The sequence below is a fragment of the Silene latifolia genome, chromosome Y (genome assembly GCF_048544455.1).
Source record: "Silene latifolia isolate original U9 population chromosome Y, ASM4854445v1, whole genome shotgun sequence".
NCBI classification, from domain to species: Eukaryota; Viridiplantae; Streptophyta; class Magnoliopsida; order Caryophyllales; family Caryophyllaceae; genus Silene; species Silene latifolia.
The window spans coordinates 54,359,286-54,381,895 of NC_133538.1; the positions used below are offsets into that span (position 1 = coordinate 54,359,286).

General features: G+C 40.5%; 1 long non-coding RNA gene across 1 annotated transcript; it reads left to right on the forward strand.

The window, feature by feature from the left end:
- The first annotated feature begins 12,311 nt into the window (after positions 1-12,311).
- Positions 12,312-14,808, forward strand: LOC141634181 (uncharacterized). Its single transcript, XR_012538941.1, has 2 exons — positions 12,312-13,080; positions 13,196-14,808. It is a non-coding gene; the product is annotated as an uncharacterized LOC141634181 (long non-coding RNA).
- Positions 14,809-22,610: the final 7,802 nt, after the last annotated feature.

The window sequence follows — 22,610 nt, forward strand, 5'->3', positions numbered from 1 at the left end:
CGACGTTCAAACCCATACACAAAAACAAACTTACTAACTCATCTACGACACAACAACGCAACAAAACTCAAAAAAAGCAAAACCCAACCACAACTCATACCGACTCAAAACAGCCACTAACTGTACCAAAACCAACATAAAACCATATCAAAACCTTATGCGATCATCTCCTACCCCCTAAAAGAAACATGGTTACGTCCCTGTAACCACACATACCTGATCAAAAAGAGACGGATACCGCTCCTTCATAACCTCTTCCGCCTCCCAAGTTTCATCCTCGACATTGTGATTAGACCATAAAACCTTGAGTAACACTGTTTCCCCGGATCTTATTTTGCGAACCTTGCTATCAAGAATCTGTTTTGGCACCTGTAGATAAGACAAGGATTCATCCAACTCGATGTTCTCTACCTCTAACACATGGTAAGGGTCACTCACATACTTCCGTAACTGATACACATGGAACACGTTATGTACACGATCCAAAACTGGTGGCAAAGCTAACCGATAAGCAACCTCTCCTACACGATCCAAAATCTCATACGGTCCAATGAACTTTTGGCTTAAATTCCCTTTCTTACCAAACCGCATAACCCTAAGCATAAGTGACACTTTCAAAAGAACCTTATCCACAACCTAAAACTCAATGTCCCGACGATGTAAATCCGCATAGGTCTTTTGTTGATCTTGGACCGCTTTCATCTTTTGCCTAATCACTTTCACTTGTTCTATCATCTTCTATACCATCTGCGGTCCTAAAACCACTGCCTCATCACTATCATCCCAGCAAATCGGACTCCTACAACTCCTCCCATACAAAGCCTCAAACGGAGCCATCCCAATACTCGTATGGTAGCTGTTGTTGTAAGAAAACTCGATCAAATCCAACCTATCTTCTCAACTACCACCAAACTCCATCTCTTTGGTAGTTCTTGATAGTTCTCTTTGTCTGTCCATCTATTTCAGGATGAAACGTAGTACTCATCTTCAAGGTAGTTCCCATGAACTCCTGCAACTCTTGCCAAAAACGAGAAATGAACCTCGCATCCCGATCTGATACAATGTCTTTTGGCACCTCATGTAACCTCACCACATGCTTCCTGTAGCCATTAGCCAACTGCACCTTACTCCATTTATCTTTCATTGGAATAAAGTGAGCTGACTTAGTCAAACGGTCAGCGATCACCCATATCATGTTATTACCTTGCTAGATCCTCGGTAAACCCACTATGAAATCCATGGAGATAGACTCACATTTTCACTCAGGTACCTCAAGAGACTGAATCTTACCTTGTGGTCTTCGTTGCTCCCCTTTGACTTTCTGACATGTCAAACACCTAGCCACAAACTCAGCTGTCTCCCTTTTCATCCCAGGCCACCATAAAGTCTTCTTCAGATCTCTATAAAGCTTGTCCCCACCCGGATATACTTAATACGGTGTGCAGTGAGCCTCTGTCATGATTACCTTTTTCAACTCATCATCTTTAGGCACACACCATCTCCCATCAAACCGAACACTCCCATCAGAATGAATAGAGAACTGAGACATTGTCCCTTTCTCTATTCCAGCTCTCCATTCCTGAATCTTAAAATCAAGAGCATGCTTCCTCTGAATATCATCATAAAGATCCGACTCCACTGTCAAGTCTCCCCTAGCATCCCCTTTTTGAATCACATGTATACCCATCTTACCTACCTCATCTCTCGACCTCATCAAAGACATAGCGGTGCATAAAGAATGCACACGCTTCCAGCTCAACGCATCAACAACCACGTTTGCTTTCCCTTCATGGTATATGATATCCATGTCATAATCCCCGATAAGCTCCATCTTTCTCCTCTGTCTCATGTTCAGCTCCTTTTGAGTAAAGATGTACTTTAGACTCTTGTGATCAGAAAACACCTTAAAGGTTGCCCCATAAAGATAGTGCCTCCAAATCTTGAGAGCAGACACAACTGCACCCAACTCTAGATCATGCATTGGATAGTTCTTCTCATAAGGTTTCAATTTCCTAGAAGTATAGGCAATTAATTTCTCATTCTGCATCAACACACAACCCAACCCGTTCTTGGAAACATCTCTATACACCTCAAAGTTTCACACCCTTAAGGTAAAGCTAAAACTGAAGTTGTGGTCAAACGCTTCTTTAATGTTTGGAACACCGTCTCACAACTTTTATCCCATCAAAACCTGTTCTTTTTTCTTATCAACGCAGTCGTAGGCCTGGCGATCTTCGAAAAGTCCTTCATGAACCGTCGATAGTACCCTACCAAACCCAAGAAACTCCTGATATCGACCACATTCTTTGGTGCTTCCCACTTAGCTACTGCCTCTATCTTTTTAGGATCAACAGATACACCCTCTTTAGAAATCACATGACCCAGAAAAGCCACTTCCTCTAGCCAGAACTCACACTTAGACAACTTTGCATACAGCTGGTTGTCGCGTAGAGTTTGCAACACCAACCTTAAATGCTCCTCGTTCTCCTCCTTAGTCTTCGAATAAACTAAGATGTCATCTATGAACACCACCACGAACTGATCCAAGAACAGACTGAAGACCCGGTTCATCAAATCCATAAACACTTCCGGCGCATTAGACAACCCAAACGGCATCACCACATACACATAGTGACCATACCTCGACCGAAAAGCAGTCTTTGGAATGTCTTCATCCCGAATCCTCACCTGATGGTACCCTGATCTCAGATCAATCTTTGAAAAGACTCCGGCCCCACTCAGTTGGTCAAACAGATCATCTATCCTTGGCAAAGGATACTTGTTCTTCACTGTAATATTATTCAGCTCCCTTTAGACGATACACAACCTCAAGCTCCAATCTTTCTTCTTCACTAACAGAATTGGTGCTCCCCATGGCGATACACTAGGTCTAATGTATCCCTTGTCTATCAAATCATCCAACTGTTTATTTAGCTCCCCTAACTCCTTAGGACCCATGCGGTACGGGGCCTTAGAGATCGGTCTCGTCCCTGGTTTCAACTCCACACTGAAATCTATCTCTCTCTCTTTGGTGGCAAACCCGGTATCTCATCTAGAAAAACATCTAGAAACTCTCCCACCACTGGTATCTCATCTGCTATCAACTCCACCATACTATGCTCTTTCACATGGCATAGAATCAAAGGACACCCCTTCCTTAAGTAGGACTTCAAGGTCACCGCTATAATCACTTTGACTTTGGGTTTGACAACAAACCCACGAAAAGACACTCTAACTCCCTTAAGACCTCTCAAAGAGACTTTCTTTTGGTGACAATCTATTCTAGCCTTGTACTTACCCAACCAATCTATACCAACTATCATTTCAAAACCATCCATTGGAAATTCTAACAAATCCACTTGAAGATCAACCTGCCGAACTATCATGGATACAGCCATATACAACCTCCCACAAGACACTGACTCACCCGACGGTATAAAAACCTCATCTTTTACAAACTCAAACTCTCTCAAACCCATAAACTTAGCATGATCCGACGGTAAAAAGAGTGTGATGCCCCCGAATCAAACAAAACAAAGGTAGAAACATCATTAACAAGAAAGGTACCAGTGATCACGTGTGCATCATCCTCAACAGCTTTCTTGTTCATCATGAACAACTTGTCATTGGTCTTTTGTCCCCCTCCTTGTACTGTACTAGCTGAAGTAGAAGGCTTGGTAGCTGACCCCCTGATTGTTGTTAGCCGCCGGTTTCTGATAAGAATTACCGCCAATGCGGTTGGACTCACCGTTGTTGTTACCATGCCCTCCTTGATTATTCCATGACCTAGTTGGTCGGTTGCTAGGATTGCTCTATGTCGGGCCCTGAGAAAAGCTCCCCTGTGATGGCCTCTCGAACCCTCTCCCTCCGGCACTAGTACACTCATGCCTCTTGTGGTCCATACCGGCATAGTTGAAACACGAGATACTCCAACTGCTGCTACCACCACGTCCACGCCCATAAGAAGCTCCACCACTGAAACCTGATCCCGATGAATAAGCCCTTGCCTGGTTATGATTACCCCTCTTGTAGCTAGACTGACCACCACCATTACTCTCAGCCTTTCTCTTTTCTGGACCCCTCTCTTTGTTTTCTTTGGCCATCTCGACCAACCGCTCAGCTCGTCCTGCCCTCTTATACATTTCCTTAACATCAGTAAGGACCCCAACCGGTAGCTTCTCCATGATCTGATAAGTCAACCCCTTCTCATACCGAAGTGCTAAGTTCTCCTGACTCAGCCCCATGTCCTCAGCATATCTCGACTTCTCATTAAAGTTTGGATAGTACTTCGCCACCGTCATATCCGAGGTAATCTTGAAAGAATCAAACTCCTCCCGCAACTTACTACGAACATGCTCCGGAATGAACTCCCTTCTCATCGCTCTTTTGAACTAAACCAATGGTATGGCAGACTTACCCTACTTCAGATAAAGATCTAGGGAACTCTCTCTCACCTTGTCCCACCATTCCCCCGCAGTATCTCTCAGGTAGAACGCAGCTTGTTCCACCTTAAAATCCTCGGGACAATGAACCACTCCCAAGATGTTCTCCATCTCCCTATGCCAATTGTCGAGCAAAATTTGCGCACCAGTACCCATATATTCTTTTGGGTTAAAGCGGGATATCGTAGTGCTCATCTTGGCAAAGTCTACCCCGGCATCTTTGTCTTTTCCAAACCTCTTAAGGGCCTCGGTAAGCGTATCTTGATGCTCAAGCGTCTACACTCATCTCCTGAGCCCTAGCATACATGGTTGACCTCTTTGGCGGCATATCTTTGAGCTATAAGAGGAGAGATAAACATAAGCCCATAGCCTACGGCTCAAAGCAAATATGACCCACGCAGCACCTACTCGATCGAGTAACCACACCCACTCGATCGAGAAGAGGTCACCTGATCGAGTTGCCCACTTACTCGATCGAGTTCCCCAACTCCAGAACCTGACCAGAACTGACACAAAAACAAACTCGATCGAGTCACATACGTACTCTATCGAGTAGCCCCCCCTCGATCGAGTTCTCCCCCTACTCGATCGAGTTGCACAAAACAGCAGCTACTGCCCAACGTTGTCATATACCCACTCGATCGAGTCCACCCTACTCGATCTAGTTACCCCCACTCGATCGAGTCATGTTGACGTTTATAACTACCCGCATGCCTTTAACTTTATAACATTTCATCTAGATCAAAACATAGTATACAACACAACATCCTGTACTCAACATGTATTTATATAGCCACATTATTAATCATTTCAGCATACAACATGTTCAACCACAATCATATTATCATATAAATCTACCTTCACCTCTTTGCACCACATCCTCCATTCAACCACACATCATCCATCCAACAAATTCATATAACATTAGTAAACACATAGCGATCCCATGACACCTCATAGTGACCGGTTCAAAGTTGTAGGGCGAGTTTGCGCCTTTAGGACGTCTGCAAAATCTTTGCATTAGCTCCTAACAACTCCTACCCGGCTTCATTGTAGTTTGACTCTCTAAGTTCATTAGATTCCTTAGTTATAGATTCCAAAATCATCGCTCTGATACCACTTTGTAACATCCCCATAAACCAAGGTGTCTTACCAAGACCACCTAATGCATGAAAGTGCTACCATCTCGGTTACCCGAGGCAATGTAAATCAAATATACCATCCAAGAACGTACTTTAAATAATTAAGTTTAAAGTGATTACATGCCAAAACTCAAAATTGCAAAGTACAATACAACTTTTCCAAAACCAAACCAACTAAAGTAAATAAAATGTTTGATATAACAGCGGAAGACTTCTAATAGACTCGTGGTGACTCATGCCCAGCTAATCCCTCACGCATCCAAATCATACCTGCTCAATACCTGCTCACCATCCCCGAATGGATCACCACAATTTTTAAAACAATTAATGGGGTCAGTTACTGCATACACAATATAAGATATACAACAACAATATACAAACACAATTCTCCAACTCCGTCACTCTAATACCCCGTAATTTCATAATATTTATAAGAATAAATAATGTAATTCAAATAATTAATTAATGACATTTATAATAATTGCAAGTAAGAAGTTAATTAAATAATAAAGCAAGTAAGCAAATCGGGAATTGGATTTGAAGCCAATTAAGCGTTGGGCCGTGTGTTGTGGATAAATGGGCCAATTGTATTAGCTTAGCATGAGTATTGGTCGGGATTTGTATCGGGATTTAATAATAATAATAATAATAATAATAATAATAATAATAATAATAATAATAATAATAATAATAATAATAATAATAATAATAATAATAATAATAATAATAATAATAATAATAATAATAATAATAATAATAATAATAATAATAATAATAATAATAATAATAATAATAATAATAATAATAATAATAATAATGGTAAATCCAATAATAATTAGAATAAGGCAATAGTTTCCTAATTGGCATCATATACTCCCTAAACCTAGACAATAAATACAAAGTAAATCTTTAAAGTAATTCATAAAAGTAGAGGAAGGAGATTTATCAGACGGAAGAGCAATTAGCGATAAAAGGTAAGATCGTCTTATAAATAATTCAACTCGTATTTTATGTAATTGAAACCGTATAACATGACCATGACCGTATAGCATGACCATGCCATGACCTTAACCGTATCTCTGACGTGGACCGTCTCGACCTCACCGGATCTGTTATTGACCGACATTGACTAACCAAGGCTGGGAACAAGGGGTGGTTGTCGTGGTGGTTGGGTGTTGTGGCGAGTTGGTTAAACACGGGTTTTGAACCCTTTAATGGACGACGAGTCTTAACCTGGGTATGCTGGGGTTGTGGTGTGCGGGAGTAGTCGACCACAGTGGAGGCGTCAGGGTGGTGGCAGGTGGTGGTTGGTGACGGTGGTGGCGGTAAAACAAGGGAAAATAAGAGAAAGGATGCGACCGTCATAAGACGAGAACCGTGACTATGTTTGTGACTGTACCGGGGAAAGGGTACCACCCATGGAGTCACCGTGGGATAGTGGTGTCAACGGTGGTGGCCAGAGGTGGTTGTAATACTCCGTATTTATGAGTCTTTGGGTACTCTATCGAGTAGGCCTTACTCTGTCGAGTAAGGGTAAGTTGTGTTTTAGAATAGGTTCTGACCTGTTGGGTACTCGATCGAGTAGCTGGGGTACCCGATCGAGTAAGGGGGTACTCGATCGAGTACCTTGGGTACTCGATCGAGTGTCCGGTTTTACGGGGAGTTTTCTCGGGTTTTGTTAATTATGCGATTAAGGTATTTAAACATATTCGTCATTGTTTTAATTCACTTTTACAAAACCTAAAACCCTGTTTAAGAGATAAAGCAGCCACTTCATCTTCCTAATCGCACTCTTAGCAATTCCCGGAGTTCAGACGGTCGGTTCTTGTCGTTTTTCGTGTCGTTGGATTCCTTGCGTCGAGGGTAAGCTTTTAATATAGTTTTTATAATGTGTTGTTAAGATTGGTTAAACCCTAATTTAGGAATTGGGGTTTTGGTGTGTAGTTTGTGATGTGTAGTCTTTATGTGTATGATAGGAGGAGAATTCGTAGAGGAGCCGTTTTGATACATTTGATACCGTCTGCGTGTTGTGCTTTCCGCAGGATTTCCTACTCGCATTAGTCCCATAATGGGATATTGGCGATGTCTTTGTAGTTAGTTGTTTGATATGATGATTGTGATTGTGATTGTGATTGTGATTGTGATTGTGATTGGTTGTCTATGGCTCTCGAGATGCGTTCTCGGCTGAGTGGGGTCACTTGCGGGAGTGACTTCACGCCCTAGTTTCGCCCTTCGTGGAACCCGCCACGGGAGGGGATGTGCACATTAATGGGACAGGGTTATCGCTCGTACGATGAGCGGGGCTTAGGTGGGAACGGCTGCGGTCCCCCACTGTGGGGCGGTCCAAAGTGAATGCATCGATTGAGACGATGGGAGTTGGTGGTGTGTGTGTGTGTGTGTGTGACGTTCACTGTCTTTTTATCTTATTGTTGATATATGTATTGAATTGTGTGATTAGTACGACCCCCGTTTAAATGTTTTAAAACTCGTGGTGATCCATTCGGGGTGGTGAGCGATTTATTGAGCAGTGTGATATGACGCGTATGGGATAGCCGGGATGAGTCATCACGTGGCAGTTAGAAGTCTTCCGCTGTGTCAGACGAAGTCTAGTAGCTTTGATAGTGTTAGCTGTAGACCGTATGAGAACCTTGTAATTTCTTTTATTAGTTTTGGGTTTGAACATGTAGTCACTTAATCTATAATTACTTTAAAAGTACGTTTCTTTATTGTCTTATGATATTCAGTACCTCGGGCAACCGAGATGGTAGTATCCTTATACCTGAGTGGTCCTGGTAAGGCACTTGGAGTATGGGGGTGTTACAGTGGTAGTGATGGTTGTGGTGGTGTTGGCGAGGATCTTTATACACGGTGTTTGTCGATGTCGGGTTTTTGAAGGGGGCTGTTAGGGCGGGTGTTTGTGGGTCGATGGTGGTGGTATGGTTGGTGGTTAGGGCGTGGTGGGATTTGTTGGGTTGCGGGCTGGTGGTGACGGAGGTGGGTGGAGTTGGTGGTGGCTTGTGGTGTCGAGTTTGGTGGGTTTATGGGTGGTGTGGACACGGTTATAAAACCGTGTATATGGGGGTGTTGTTGGGTGTTTTTGTGACGGGTTTTATATTGAGTTGTCCGGGTTTATAATAATCGGGTTTTTGATACCGTAATCATATAATAATAAATAATTAATTTGAATAATAAATAATAGTAGAATGTAATAATTAATAATTGATGGAAAATTATAATATTTATGTTAGGTCGATTTGTGAAGAAATTATAATCAGGTTCGGTTGCTTTAATTATTTGGATCGCTTGAGCTGCTTATTTAGAATTGCTTGCCAGGTAGGGATAAATCCTACTCAACTCTTGTTTGTTAATATTCGGTATGATGGATAATATATATTGAAGTGGAATTTATCTTATGTTGATAAGTGAATTGTTCATATGTTGATATTGTTGTATTTGTTGGAAGAGAGAATTATATTACATTGTGTTGGTTTTTATTAATAATTATGATAAGATGGGTTTAAATTGCTATCGTTGATTGTGAATGTGGAAATTGTGATAAGCTGTGTTACAGTCAGATGTATGTTGTTGAGGGAGTTTGTACTCTGGGGTGAATGGTAATATGTACGTTGTGAGGGAGGGGTACTATTACAGAATGGCAGTACGTTGTTAAGGGAGGGGTACCAAAGTAATGTGAGCACGTTGTTAAAGGAGGTGTGCTAAGTCATGGAAAGGAGCACGTTGTTAAGGGAGTAGTGCAATGTGAATGGAATTGGATTGCCTATCGTATGTTCTTGTTGTTAGTGTTTATTCCTACTAAACCTCGTGGTTGAATGTGTATTCGTGAACACCTATGATGAACCATAATGGGGAGCAGATTTGCCAGGTACTAAAGATTAGCTGACTTGGGAGCTATGAGATGTGTGAGGACTTGGCCAGTCTACCTAGAAGTCTAGATCACATAGATTATCTAATCACTTTACTTATTTCCGCTGCGAGTTGTACTTTAATTTATATTAAGTTTTAGTTTGGATAGTTTGTAATAAACTGTGAGATCCCTTAAAAAATCTCCTTTTTTGAAATAAGTAATGTAGAAGAGTCGCCAGTAGGTTTTATAAAAAAACATACAAAAATTAGTTTAACAGAAAAGTCCCTTTTGATCCCTGGAATGGGGATTGATCCGTCACTCCGGTCTGAACCAAAGATTGCGGATTCAGGGGTAAAGATACGGTCAGGGAAGGTATTAGGCACCCGGGCCACCCATCAAACTGACGGCCTCTACTATTTATTTTTAATATTGTATATTTGACGATTTAAACAAAAGAAAACGATTTTTTAAACAATTTTATACAGGTTATTTACAAACAACAAAGCTAAATTACGATAATATAAGAAGTAAAGAGTAGATATGACCCCCTCAGGCCTACCTGGATACGGGGTTTCGACAATTAGCTTACTCGAAGTGACTTTACGGCGTCTTTATGCTCAAAAAAGGATGGATGTATGTATGTGAGGGTATTCTAGGAAGGTAATATTTTATATGGAATAGTATTTTCTGGAAAGGTAGTATTTTTCTATGAATTTTCCATGTCTAAATAAGGGTGTAAAGAGAAGTATTTATATTAGCAGCTAGTCTTGCTTGTGACGGGCTAATCCCGTCACAAGCTTGTGACCTCTCACAAAAAGAGAGAGGGGACAAGGTAGGGCACCCCCCATGTGCTTCCCACTCACCTCTGAATGGGTATTTTATTAGAGTAAACAGTACCCGTCACAAGCTTGCGACAGGCTAGGTAGCACGGATACTTCTCCTAACTAGCCGTCCCGTGTCCGACACCGTGTCGGACACCCGACACTCGTCGGACAAACGCCTAAAAATGTTATTATTTAGACGAGGAATAAATTGTTAAAAGAGATTGATTAAAAGATTGGTTTGAGTGAGAAATGAGAATTAGTTATAGTTAAGGTCGAATTTTACCTTCAGTTACCTAAATTTAGTATCAAATGCATTAAATTTAGAATCAAATACATTACAAAAATAAAATCATAGGTTATTTATAACCATAAAATATGTTTTTTTTATTAAATTTAAATAGCGTGTCCCGTGTCCTAAATTTCATGGGATGCCGTATCACGTGTCCATGTCGTGTGCGTGTCCGTGTCCGTTTTGGTGCTACCTAGGCGAAAGGTTCTTCCGTCATAAATGAGAATTTGTGTTAAATTAGTTAGGACGGGAGTGTGTGACGAACTCCATAATTTGTGTATGATAAGGTTTGAGCTTACGAAAGCCTATCGATTAGCTGGATTTTCTTATCTCTTTAATTTGATTTCTCTCGTAGTTGTGCTACTATGTATAATTGCATGCTTAGCAAACTTCATTCACCAGTAGGCAACTTGCATTTCCTACATGGAGTACGTATCTCTTTCCAACAATAAGGAAATTAGATTTTTTCATGTTTGGGCCTCACATCCATAAACACGACTTTGGACTTCCTTTTGGTCTGAACTAAAATAATTGCCTTTACATGAGTTGGGCTATTATAAGGCGAGTGGCCTTACTTATTTATCAGGCTCAATTAAATACCGTCTTGAGCGCGATCTATAACAATGTATAACTCCCTATTATTATTTACGGTTTTGTGCCGTTATTATTAAATATTAATCCCATAACTAATTAAGTGGGTTAAGAATGTAGTAAATTACCAAAGTGGACCGGGTTATAAAATGGTTGTCTTTGGGACGATTTTGAGCATAAATAACCTTATATCAAATTCAAGTAAGTTTCATTCCGAATTAAATGAGAGCCTCATCATCGGGTGTTCCAAGGCCGGTAGACATTTTGAGGTGTCCACAGAAGCCCCCCCTTTGACCGACTCTGAGTAAGACGAAGGTCAAAGTAGTCTGGTCGGGACAGATAAAGGTTAAGAAACGTACCTGGGCCTCTTATATTACCTGTCTAGAGTAGCTGGTTGACATAGAGATCATAAAACTTTGTTTTATGACTTGACTGGAAGCTGGCATGGCAAAACTTTGTTTCGCTGGTTGGAATTGTCATAGCGAAACTTTGTTTCACTGGTCTGGAAACTGGTATAACGAAACTTTGTTCCGCTAGTCTAGAACCGGTAAAGCCAAACTTTGCTTAGATGTTCTGGAATCTGGTAAAACAAAACTTGGTTTTGCTGCTGGACTGGAATCTGGATCTGGTATAGCTAAACTTTGTTTAGCTTAAAGGTGAGATCGTGAAATCTAATTTCATGAGCTCGGGTGCGTATCAGGGACCGCCGACCAAGTAATTTCAAAATTTTATTTTGAAAAAGGATGGATAAGATCGTAAAATTTTATTTTACAAACTTACATGTGCGTTAGAGCCCGCCGATCGATAAGTTTGAAAATTGCAAAATTTTATTTCGCAAAAGGGCAAGTTCAGAAAATTTTATTTTAAGAACTCAAATGCATGTCAGGGCCTGCCGACCAAATAATTTGAAAATTTGCAAAATCTTATTTCGCAAAAAGGCAAGTTCAGAAAATTTTATTTTGAGAACTTAAATGCATGTCAGGGCCTGCCGACCAATTGATTTAAAAAAATTATTTTGAAATAGATTTGAAAATGTAAAATTTTATTTCACAAAATAGGATGGAGAATTGTAAAATTTTATTTCGCAAAAATAGAGAGGTATAAAACATTATTTTACAAGAGCGGGTTTAAAACCGTCTAACATACTTAATTAAAGTACCTACAACGGGTGAGGAAATAAGGGACAATTTTATTGTCCAAAATTGAAATGGATAAGTAAATAAATTTCTTTTGACTTATCATCACTAAATGCTCTTGTTTGCCTGTGTCATAAAGAAAACCCATTTTGGATCCCCAAAATTTTCTACCATCCAAACTCACCATGTTTCTGAAATTGCGCACCACACAATTTGATTTCTGGATTTTTTTCTTTGATTCCTTCGTTGTTTCTTAACTGATCTTCTTCAGTTCGTCTATTGTTGTTCACCAGACAAAATTAATTTGATGACATAGCTCGTCGAATCCTTTGATTTCACGATTGTTAATGTGGAATAAAATTAACGGTAGATGTGCCGTCATTCCAGCTCCTGATTGGGACAAAATCAGCGTGGGTTGCGCCGCCTTGGCCGTCATTCCAGCTACCAATCGGGGACAAGATGATAATCTTCAAACGGAGTTTGCATACTGGAATTTCAGATACTTATTTCATCGATCAAGTTGACTTCAGATTTTTTTCCTTTTCCCGATTTCTAATTAATTTTCTTAAATCCCTCCATTGTTGCTCAACGAAGCTCCAATCAATCGTCACTTTGTGAATGAATTTTTTTTGAATTTCTTGCGTTTATAGTTGCCTATCAGAGAAAACGCCGATCAATTCGACTATCCTTAATATGGGATGAAATCGGCGTGGGTTGTACCATCATAACTATTATTTGATATCCTGAGTCCCAATCGGCAACCGCAAAACTGATGGCGGAGCGCCATCGAAGTAAGTGCTTCATTTCTATTTTTTGTCAATTGATTTCGAATTTTATGATCTTTAAATGATTATCTTCAAATTTTCCACTCTTGCCCAATCGTTCTATCCTGATTTGGGACAGCAGCTGTGCCATCGTAGCCATCGTCTGAGCAATAGATTGGCGACGAGTTGACTGATAAAGGAGCACTATCGAACCTCTTGGCTATGATTTTGATCGTATTTCCGTCCTTGTTACCAAGCTATCAAATTGTAAGTGTTCCCGTTCTTTTATGAATTGATTTCATATTTCGAATTTTTGCCTTATTTTTTTTGCTTTGTTTTATGCTTTACTGGTCTCAGGAATAAAGTCATGTGCTTTATGATGATGTTAATTATGTATGATGATGCATGATAATATATGACACTGATGACGCATGACCCTAATTCTAATTTACTTATGGCAATAAATGCTACACATAGCTAACCGATGATTAATTAAGTTAACATAGAGACATCTTACATCTCCGTTACTAGTCCTGTTAAACTATTTTTTTCAAAACGTGCTATTGAGCATGATCCGGAGAGGGGCGGAGTATTTGATTTTTTTTTAATTGAAACCCAGTGATGAGCTCCTATTTCTACTTAGTTTTGGCACCATTTGGAGCTCATTTGGTAACATTTGGGGATGGTTTTTGACGATTTTCACATTATTCAACCAATTCCGAATTCATTATCATTTAGCATGTTTCTAATGGATAACAAGATTCCAAGAGGAAAATGGAAGTGTCCAAGGAAGGGTGAAGAACAAGCTTGAATAAATATCACGAACAAAGCCTTCCAAGGATCAAGCAAAGCACGAAAGAAAAGCGGACTACAGCAAGGAACTCGCACCGTGCGAGTTTCCAGACACCAGAACTCGCACGGTGCGACTTTTCTGGGTTTCATGCCGTTTTGTGTTATGGGTTTTTCCTGTGTTAAGCCCATGATTATTAGGTTATGTTAGGCTATAAATAGGATGTTTTCAAGTAGGTTAAGACATCTTATGCACACTTTTAATTAATCAAGTTGTAATTTGGGAATTATTCATCTTTGTTATTGGGTTTAGATCTAGCATGGAGAACTAATCTCCCTTTCTTAATCCGACTCAAAGGCATAATCTTTGGTTGTAAGACTCCTTAATCTTTCCTTAATTATTATTATTGTTCTTAATCTCTTGTGTTTAATTGCTTAATTTTGGAATCCTTGTTAGATTATTGTGATCAAGTGTGATTTCCTTGTTACTTAATCTTTCCAAGTTCCTTAATTTACATGTTGTTGGGTTTATTAAGTGTGATTTCCTTGTAATCCCATGTTGCAACAACTTGTTATTAGACTAATGAATGTGATTTCTTCTTGGTTTAATCAACATTAGAGAGATTAAGTTGTGATTTCTCATTAATTGTGATTTCATTGTGAGTAATTACACCTATTAGATTCCTATTGCTTCATCTTCTTGTTAATTAATCTATGTGTGTGATTTTCACTAGAAGAGTTAATAAGTTGGGTCAATTATTAAGTGTGATTTCCTTGTGATTGACTTCTAATTAAGGGAATTTGGAGATTTAATCTCACTAATAGGACAATAATATTAATAAGAAGGATTGATTGAGTGGTTTTATCAACTAAAGTGCCTAAATTTGGGTCGGATTAAGTCTCTCTTAAAATTGATTAATTTCCATCTTAAAAAAGAGAACGAAAAAGATGAAAAAGAAAGAAAAATCATGTGCGAAGAAAAAAAATGAGAAATTGTATAATGATTTTCACTCCCATGTTCTACTTATATCTTATGGGGAGTTGACGAGTTTTTGGTATTTCGTGAGTAGAGTGCATGGAATTTGCACCGGTTCATTTTGTTATATTGAGTACGAAGTTGGGATGCAGTTCAAAATTTGGATTCGTTGTTGCTAGCCTGGCTATTAACCCCACATATCCAAATTCATCTTAGACCCTTCTTACCCATTACCTCACTTACCCAAATGTAAGTCATCGGCATGTGTCTTGGTCATTAGTTTGGTTGGAATGCGTATGTACGGTTGTAGAGACTTTATTCATGTTAACTGCATGCATGTTCTTATAGGTCGAGTTAGGTGAGTGTCTTTACTTCTTTCCATCTTTCAAGTATATACTCACCTTTTGCCTAATTTTGAGTGATGAACGACCCGTGAGAGTCCAATATCTTTTGAGTCTTGCAAGGTCGACGGTTCAGTAATTTTGAAACATTGATTTAATTCGTTTGCACTTCTCATTTGCCACTTTGTTAGTTGTTACATTAAACTGGTTTTGGTGGGTGATTTGTAGCTGATGCGTTGGTCTCGTTCCACTGTTTATTCTTAGTTGCATTCATAATTTGCTTGGGGATAAGCAAAGGTTTGGTTTGGGGAGATTTGATGCGTGTATTTTATATAAGGTTTTTACCTCATTTTTACACGCATTTCTGTACTATTCATGTAACATCTAGCTACAAATACCCCCGAATATTCTACTTTGGTTCGTTTTATGTAAATTGCATGAATAAACCCAAGAGGAGCTAAATCGGGCCTTAAATCGTCCCATTTGCATGCATTTATGGAGAACGAGGAGCCGGAGCTTGGAATCTAACACTTTGAAGACACATGAGCTGGTTTCGGAAGGTGTTATAATGTCTAACGTGCCTAAATAGTTCGATCGACTACTTTTCTAGTCGATCGAATGCTTCATATACTGAAGGTTACTCGATCGAGCAGTTCGAGTATTCAATCGAGAAGACTTTGCAAGGAGTTGCTCGATCGAGTGGTTTATTTCCACTCGATCGAGAGGTTTGATGCTTAGTTGCTCCATCGAGTGGTTTATTTCCACTCGATCGAGTGGTTTATCCTGTAATAGACTATTTCCGCCTAATTTCGTATGGGCTTTTGTAATTAGTCCATAGATTAGGTTTAGGAGAGGATTTTCGTATGCTAAAAAGTACTCTAAACTGCGTAACTCCTCTCACTGACTTTTACTCTATCATTCACTACTGTTTCTTGGATTTTTGCTCTTCTTCTACACTTTGCTACCCGAATTCGGATCTGTATTGGTATTATTATTCCTCTTTAATTCCTTAATCATAATTACTCTTATTTTGCTATCTTTCTTTTCTTGTTTTATCATTACTTTAATTCAATCTTCACTAGTCTTGTTATGATGTTTAATTCATATTATTTATTTGTTGTTGTTGTTAATTCAATGATGATGCATAGCTAATTCCCTTTTGCTAAGACTAAAGGGGATCCATGATTATGAAGGGATAGTAATCGATTTATTAGGTTAATGCTGGTGTAGTCCTTGTTGTTAACTGCTGCATTTATCTGTATCTGTTTAATTGAGTCGACACAATTAGGCATTTATATCGCAGTAAACCTTGACCTGGACCGAAAGGTTAGAAAGAGTGAGACTAGTAGCGAACAATAGGGCACTATAGTGAGGGCGAAAGCTAAGTTATTTGTGCTTTAAGGCGAATTGAGACCGAAAGGAGATATTCACTGCTCCTTAGACTATATTTGCACTAACCTGAGACCTAGATTACTTGACCGAATGATCATGGTGAACCGTCTGTCTTAGCTGCCTCCTTTATCTGTTTAATCCTTTTTCTCTGCCTTATTCTCTTCCTTACTTCCATTAGTTTAGAACAATCAATCAATTAAAACCCCCCAATTTGGTTACCGTGACGAACTTAGACAAAGCTGACATTTTCCCATCTCCCTGTGGAGATCGACCCGACTTCCCTAGCTATACTAGTTAGAGCCAGTTGGTTATTTTTTATAGGTATTCGACTGACCTGTCAAATTTTGGCGCCGTTGCCGGGGAGGTGGCGCAATTTTGTTGCTTTATTTAAGTTTATTTCTCGTCTCAGGGAATTTATTCCTTGAGACTAATCTCATTTTTTGCAAAGTTTTTGATTAGTTTTGCAGGTTATTTGGTTTGCTTTGTAAAGTCTATTTGCCAGAATGCCCAATATAGCCAGCCATTCAGAGCCGAATGTGGATTCCCTTCCAAAAGTTTTCTTACTACCCATTACTGATCCGGGAACCTTTGGAATCCACCCATCTTACATACAGCTGGTCGAGAGAAATCTCTTTAGGGGGCTACCTGAAGAAGATCCATGCAGCACACATAGAGTCACATTTTTTGACGGTATTGCTCTACCATTCCTCTTTCTGATGGGGTGACACAAGACAAAGTTAAGGGAGCTCTTTTTCCCTTTTCTTTAGCTGATGATGCCCGGGAATGGTTAAGAGATCTAGATAGGGAGGCAAAATTATGTAACCGACTGGAGTTCCCTTGTTTTGGCCTTTTACAGACGATATTTCCCACCGCAGCGCACCAATACCTTGAGAGATCAGATTAGTTCTTTTGAGCAACTATCTACTGAAAACTTGGATGGGGCTTGGACTAGGTTCAAGAAGCTTGTCCGTTCTGTGCCTCATCACGGGTTCAAACGCTGGTTCCTTTGTACTCAGTTTTACAATGGACTATATCGAAACCAGAGAGCTATCCTTGACAGTGTAGCTAAGGGGAGATTCACGAAGAATGTTGAAGATGACCAAGGGTGGCGTCTCATTGAGGAGATGGCTATTCATGTCTCCGAATATGGAAATCCCCGAGTTAGTGAGCAAGTTAATGAGTTGGCAGCGGCTGTAGTGGAAAGTCCTAGCAAAAGTCTAGGTAATGTGGAGATTACGAAGCTACGGTGAAAGTGCACGGGTTTGTTCGACATCGAGCATGTGGATATATGTGGTAGATGTGGCATAGAAGGGCATGACCCTATTGAGTGTCTGGCGAGTATAGAGCGCGTCCTTGCTTATCAGAAATACAAGCAAAGAGTTCCTTTTTCTCAACTGTATGAAGAAATGAAGAATGTTTCTACTCTTTTTACGCCAGCGCCGCAACCGGTCTCTCCTTCTGCAAACGAGGAAATTGCCGAACTGAAATCCTTGATGTTGAATTTAACACAGCAGTTTGGGAAGAAGTGCAATAGGAATGAAACCGTCATAGTGGAATTGAGAGAACAAGTCACACAGTTAACACTCGCGAAAGACCAAGCCAACCTTCTACCGACATGCGATCCAGTTAGTGCAACGAATCTCCAAGTTGGCCTTACTCATGAGAGGCCAAAAGTACCAGAAGGCGGGGTTTTGATAGTCAAGATACCCTTAAGATGATATGGATGAATTTTACGAAATCCTTGCTGCGTGTTGTCCAGACACTCGATCGAGTGAAAAATCTACTCGATCGAGTGAAATAATTCATCCCATCACTCGATCGAGTGATAATTATGGTCGATCGAGTAGTGCCCAAATTGCTGATGGTCGATCGAGTGATATTCTTACTCGATCGAGTAAAAGTGCTGAAGAAATCATTCGATCGAGTGATAAAACTGATCGATCAAGTGAGCATGGAAAAGAGATCACTCGATCGAGTGAAGGAAATGGTCGATCAAGTATTTCCCAACGTGAAACCACTCGATCGAGTACCAGAAGCAGCGGAGATCCTGTTTTACTATCTAATTCCACTACCGTGTCATCTTCCCCTGCTATGGAGACGTCACGCACTGATAAAGGTAAAGAGAAAGTCGCATGTCCACTCAATGCTACCAGAGTACCCTTCACAGGTCGTCTGAAGGACGCGAATATCGAGCGACAGTACGGTAGGTTTTTGGACGTTGTGAAGAACCTCCAGGTAACCGTCTCTTTTACCGAACTTGTTACCCATGTACCTACTTACGCTAAATTTATGAAAGATATTGTGACGCGTAAGAGAGAGCTAAGTGAATTTGAGACTGTTTCATTTATGGAAGAGTCTAGTAATTTACTTTTAAATAAGCCTCCACCTAAAATGAAAGACCCGGGTAGCTTTTCTATTACCTGTGTTATAGGCAATGTGGTTATTGATATGGCTCTTTGTGATTTAGGAGCCAGCGTCAGTGTCATGCCCTTATCTGTCTGCAAGAAATTGAATATGAGTCATCCTAAAGTGACTAACATTACTCTGAGATGGTGATAGATCTCATTAGGAGACCCTTAGGTGTCTTAGAGGACGTGCCTGTGAAAATAGGCACGCTCTTTATCCCAGTGGATTTCATTGTTTTAGATATAGCTGAGGACACCCGGACCCTAATTATCTTAGGAAGACCGTTCCTTTGTACAGTTGGGGCTATTATTGATGTCAAACAAGGGCGTTTGACTCTTGCAGTAGGGGATGACGCGATCACTTTCGGTCCCTTTCTAGTACTTTGGCTCGGCCAATGATAGAGGATACGTGTTATTCGGTTGATATTATTGACGAGTCTATTTATGACTTCTGGTCTGGTTCTTTCATGAAGGACCCACTAGAAGCTCTTATGCTTTTGGATGAGTGTGTAGATAACCCAGATGACGATGATGCTGTGTTGGATTTGCTTATAGATGATTTAGATGAGCGCGAACTCACCGACGCTGAGGGAGAGCGAGTGGAACAGATGATTAGCACTCTTTGCTCCATTGAGGTGAAAGTACCGGAGCGTAAGTCTCTCCCTTCTCATCTAAAATATGTTTTCTTAGACGATACTGAGCAATATCCAGTCATTGTTAGTGCTAAGCTTGATAATGATCAGCTGACATCCTTGATAGCTGTGCTTAAGAAAAACAGGAAAGCATTGGGTTATTCATTAGACGATATCAAGGGGATTAGTCCCGATATTTGTATGCACAGGATAGAGCTGGAGGAAGATCACAAACCTTGAAGACAGGGTCAGCGCCGGCTGAACCAGAAGATGCAGGATGTTGTGATGGCTGAGGTAATGAAGCTGCTCGACGCAGGTATTATTTATTCTGTTGGTCATTCTAAATGGGTGAGTCTAGTGCAGGTAGTCCCGAAGAAAGGAGGGACTACTGTGGTTAAGAATGATAAGAATGAGTTAATACCCACTCGAGTAGTGACTGGTTGGCGGATGTTTATAGATTACAGACAGCTTAATGCCGCCACCAAGAAGGATCACTTTCCCCTTCCTTTTATTGATCAAATGGTATAAAGGTTAGCTTCTCATAATTTTTTTTGCTATTTAGACGGGTATTCCGGGTTCTTTCAGATCGCTATCCACCCAGACGATCAAGCTAAGACTACATTTACTTGTCCTCAGGGCGTGTTTGCTTATCGCAGGATGCCTTTTGGTTTATGTAATGCCCATGCCACCTTCCAAAGGTGCATTATGGGGATATTTTCAGAGTACACTGAGTTTATTATGGAAGTTTTCATGGACGATTTCAGTGTTTATGGAAGTGATTTTTCTAACTGTCTGTCTAACCTTGATAAAGTGTTGCAGCACTGCATTGAGGTTAATCTTGTGCTTAACTGGGAGAAGTGCCATTTCATGGTCAACGAGGGAGTTGTCTTAGGGCATTTAGTTTCTGATAGGGGAATAGAGGTTGATAAAGCAAAGGTGGAAGTGATTCGGCAATTACCACCTCCTGTTAATGTTAAGGGGGTTAGGAGTTTCCTTGGCCACGCCTGCTTTTACCGCCGGTTTATCAAGAATTTCTCAAAAATTGCTAAACCACTTACACATCTGCTACTTAAGGATGCCCCTTTTGTGTTTACTGATGAGTGTCTTTCTGCTTTTCACGGGTTAAAGCAGGCTTTAGTCTCTGCGCCGATCATACAGCCTCCCAACTGGGAGTTGCCGTTTGAGATAATGTGTGATGTCAGTGACTATGCACTAGGAGCGGTGCTAGGCCAACGGAAAGACAAAGCTTTAAATGCAATCTACTATGCGAGCCGAACTCTGGATGAGGCTCAAGTGAAGTTCAATACCATCAAAAAAGAGCCGCTAGTTTGTAGTTTATGCCTTAGAAGTTTCGTTCTTATTTGATTGGGTCGAAGTTACTTGTTTTTGACCCATGCAGCTTTGAGGCATCTCCTTGCTAAGAAGGAGGCTAAACCACGGATATTGAGATGGATACTCCTTCTTCAGGAGTTTGATTTGCAGATTAAGGATAAGAAAGGAGCTAAGAATGTTGTAGCTGATCATCTGTCGCGACATGAAGGGAAAGATTCTCTACCTATTGATGATTCTTTCCCTGACGATACTTTATTTGCTGTTTTATCGTCTATTTTTAACCAAGAGCCTTGGTATGCAGGTATAGCTAACCCATTTGTCGGTGGCAAGTCGCCCGACCTTTCTCATTAGCGAGGAAGCGTTTTACAGTATAACGCTAAGCGGTATTTCTGGGATGATCCTTATTTATTTAAGGAATGTGCAGACAGTCACTACAGACGGTGTATTCCGCAGTGGGAGGCCAAAGTAGTCCTGGAAGGCTGTCACTCCTCTCCCTATGGTGGTCACCACGGTCCATGGCGCACCGTGGCCAAGGTACTTCAGTCTAGTTTTTACTGGCCCTCTTTGTTTGCTGATGCTAAGTCTTTTGTTTCAGCTTGTGATGCTTGCCAACGATCAGGGAACATTTCAAAGAGACATGAGATGCCGCAAAATAGCATCTTAGAGGTTGAGGTTTTTGATGTTTGGGGCATTGACTTCCAAGGACCGTTCCCGTCTAGTAAAGGTAACAGGTACATTTTAGTGGTTGTAGATTATGTGTCGAAATGGGTTGAGGCAATTACCTCACCTCATTATGATGCCAAGACCGTGATAAAAATGTTTAAAAAGGTCATATTTCCTCGATTTGGTGTCCCTAGGGTCGTCATTAGTGATGGGGGAATGCACTTTAAAGAAAAGAAACTAACTTCTATTATGTCTAAAGTTGGTGTCCAACACCGACGTGGTTTGGGGTATCATCCCCAAACTAGTGGTCAGGTTGAGGTCTCTAATCGCGAGTTGAAAGAGATCTTGTCTAAAGTAGTTTCTAAATCACGGAAGGACTGGAGTCTTAAATTAGAAGACACATTATGGGCCTATAGAACTGCCTTTAAGACACCAATTGGTGCATCACCTTATAGGTTAGTTTATGTGAAATCATGTCACTTACCTGTTGAATTGGAATGTAAGGCTTGGTGGGCAATTCGTGAGCTTAACTTTGATCCTAAGTTGTGTGGTCAGAATCGTCTTTTGCAGCTAGATGAGTTGGAAGAATTTAGGCTTAATGCCTATGATAGCTCGCGCATTTATAAAGAAAAGACGAAGAGATGGCATGACAAGAGAATTCTATCTCGTGAGTTTCATGTTGGGCAAAAGGTGTTGTTGTTTAATGCCCGATTGCGATTATTTCCTGGCAAGCTGAAGTTCAGGTGGAGTGGTCCTTATACGGTGACGGCTGTTACCAAATTTGGATCCGTGGAGCTCGAAGATTCTGAAGGTAGTAGGTTCAAGGTGAATGGGCAATATGTGAAGCATTATCACGAGGCAAATGAAGCAGACAATCGTGTTGAAGTCTTATACTTCGACGAGCTAGATACGCCAGTTAATTGATGACAGAAAGGTCGTGCGGGACCTCTTAAACCTGCGCTCTTCGGGAGGCAGCCCGGACTGTTTTATTGTATTTTCGTTGAACTTTTTATTTTTCTTTAGCTTT